The sequence below is a fragment of the Amblyomma mixtum genome, chromosome 3 (assembly GCF_055824585.1).
Source record: "Amblyomma mixtum isolate Tamu chromosome 3, ASM5582458v1, whole genome shotgun sequence".
Lineage (NCBI taxonomy): Eukaryota > Metazoa > Arthropoda > Arachnida > Ixodida > Ixodidae > Amblyomma > Amblyomma mixtum.
This window is the reverse complement of record NC_143014.1, coordinates 177,297,227-177,300,549: the sequence shown is the minus strand read 5'-3', so window position 1 is coordinate 177,300,549 and position 3,323 is coordinate 177,297,227.

Sequence of the window (3,323 nt, the reverse complement as noted above, 5' to 3'; positions counted from 1 at the left end):
CAAGACGCAACCGAATTCCAGAACTAGGTTTCATATAAGCCTTATAGAGTAACAGTAAGCTGTCGCGACGCATGCCAAAATTTTTATTGCCTATCCGTGTCAGCCGGCCTAGAGCACGTTCACCTTTAATAACATTATTCTTAATATGCTGGCGCCAGTCCAATCTTGGGTCGTAAATAATACCTAGGTATTTAACCAACTCCACCTGCGGAATTGGGGTGGTACAGTAGACTAGCGAGATGTACAAAGGGGTGTCTGGAGGAAATACCAGCACGCCACACTTGCTGACATTAAGTGATAAAGTAATTTGGTCCAACCAATCTTCAAGAGCAGTCAGGTATGCCTGCGAAGACTGGTAAAGAGCATGAATATCCTTTTCCGAGGCGAAAAAAGCTGTATCGTCTGCGTATACAAATACTGTAATGTTGGGATGAATGGGGATGTCTCGAACCAATATGTTAAAAAGCAGCGGTGAGAGAACAGATCCTTGCGGCACACCTCTGCATTGGACTTAGGTATTAGAACAGAAAGATCCGTCTGTACAGAAGAACGTTCTGTCTTTTAAAAATTCACAAATCCAGGCATAAATGTAGTGCGGTGGCTGTAGCTGTGCAAGTTTGTTAAGAAGGACCGTGTGTTCCACGCTGTCATAAGCCTTAGCAACATCAAGTGTCACCAAGGCCGAAACTTCCCTCTTGCGCATCGAAAGTCTGATTCGGCTTTCTAGATCCACATGCGCGGTCCAAATGGAACAACCCCGACGAAAGCCAATCTGCGCAGAGCTGAGGCCATTTACGGCATTAACGTGCTTTGAGAGACGACTATGTACTACTCTTTCGATCAACTTGACTAAATTTGAGGTTAAAGCAATTGGCAGTAATTGTCTAATTGGAATCCATTCTCTGCATTCTTCAAAAGCAAAATTATTTTCGCAATCTTCCAACTCTGAGGAATCCACGTGTTTTCCAATGACGCGTTGACGATATCTAGAAGATGAGTGGTGAAGTCTTGCGCTAAAATCTTCAACATACCCACAGTAACCCCATCAGATCCAGGGGCAGCAGAATGCATCGAAGAAACAATTGGTAGGAGCTCCGACACAGCAACCTCAGTATAGTCAGAGCTTGGGGCGAGTGTGTGTAAAGGTTCTGTTTTCTGCATCTGAAAACGCAAAGCCAGCCCCTGAGCGATTTGTTCAAGGTTTTGCTTAGCCTCCTGAGGAGACAACAATATTGACTTTGTGCAGTTGGCGGCCAGAGAGTTCTTATTGTGCGCCATGAACCTATACAGAGCCTTCCTATTCTGGCGACTTGAGAGATACGTATTTAAATTTTGATTATATTCCCCTTTGGTTTTCTTGACAGATCGTTTGAAAGATGCAGAGAAGAACATAATTTATTCAATTAGCTGGGCTCTGATTATAGAAAAGGCTTTTCCAGGCAGCTCTGCGACGACGATAAGCCTTCTCACACTCCTCCGTCCACCATGGAGACGGCTGTCTGTCAGGAGCTGAAGTGCACACAGAGAATACGGAATGCTCGGCAGCATCTTGCAGAAAGGAAAAGGACTGCTGAGCTCTTTCTGCTCGACTCGAGCTAACTATAGATGGAAGTGAGGCAGACATTAATTTTTTGTATGAAATGTGATTTACAAATTTCATTGTTGCCCCACTTTTCCTGAGGGGAAATGTTAGAATGCTAAAAGTTATTGGAAAGTGGTCACTAGATGTACCCGAGTCCTCTGTTGACCATGCAGATACCCCTACCCCACGAGTAACTAATGTTAAATCTATGACTGAACGGTAAGCTCCTCGCATAAAGGTTACAGCTCCGGAATTGCAGCAGCGCACTGCATGCGTGGCCATCCATGACCAAAGAAACTGGCCGCAGGAGTCTGAACTACTACCCCAGGTACTGTGGTGCGAATTAAAATCTCCTGCGATGACTATACTGTTTGCGTTGCTAAGTAAGCTATCCAAACTGTCTGTCCTGTGAACGCCTACAGGGAAGTAGACGTTTGCAATAGTAACTTTTGCGCACTGTGGAAAGGAGATGTCGACTGCCAACAGTTCACAGTCAGGGAGCATAATTTTGTTCGAAATAGAGGCCCGGTGACACATTTTGGTAGAGACCATAGTTACTAACCCGCCGCCCCTGCCGGTAACGCGATCAACTCTAAAAACACGGAAGTTTTTCATTGAAAATGATTTAAGTGGAGAGAGCCACGTTTCTTGCAAAAGAACTATATCTGGATTATGTTTAAGAAGAAGTAGTTCAAGATCTGGAAGGGAAGAAAGTAGAGAGCGGCAATTCCACTGAATAACTTTGACACCCGCCATGATTATTGACTGAGGAAAGAGGCAGCAACAGCCTCTTTCACCACATCAGACTTGGGGATTACTTTTGAAGGTCCTTTCTTTGCTTTGGATTGCGGAGCAACTGTCTTCGAGGGTGAGGAAGGAGCTCGACGCTTCTGGGTAGGGCATAGCATTTCAACATCCGTGGTGCAAATATTTGCGCTAGACACACTGCCAGGGGCGGTGGTGGGAGGCGGGACTTGGGATGCGTCCGGAGGCGACATGGAGTGACTAGTACTCGCAGCACAAGTTGGGAGAGAAGCAGACGTCGCCGCCTGAACAGATGATTGAGGAAGCGCAGATTGGCCTGCAACTAGCTGCGACAAAGCCTCAGCAAAAGTGCTCAACATTCGCTGGACGACCACAGAAAGAACCTGTTCTACTGTGGACACTATAGAAGCAGTCACATTAGACTCGAGTTCTCCAACAGAAGATCCCGCACGGCTAGCGTATGAGTTATTCTTGCGGTCAAGATGTGCGTAAGCATCAGCTCTCGAGCATCGCTTCACCTGGATTATATCTAACAGGCTTTGCTCGTCAGCGCGTTTCGAACAGTTGGCATCATCAGCTGGGTGGTTGGAGTTGCAGAGGCAACACAGGGGCTGATCAGAGGCGCAGTTGTCAGCTGAATGACCTTGACCACAAAGACGGCAGCGCGTCGTTGATTTGCATGCTTTTCCACTGGGACCGAATCGCCAGCAGTTAGAACATTGGAGAGCACGGGGCTGCAGAGGGTCTACACGGTACACTATCGGCCAGACCTTGAGCTCAGAAGGACAGGAGGAGCCAGCAAAAGTTGTTATGACTGATTCTGTCGGTACGCGCGAACCATTTACTTCTCTACTGCACCTGTAGACAGCCAGAACCCCCACACCTGCATCTTGAAACTCTTCAATTATTTCCTGCAGGGAAGATGCTGGGTCGACGCCACGAACAATACCTTTGGAGCAAGCGAGCTGTTCCGGGA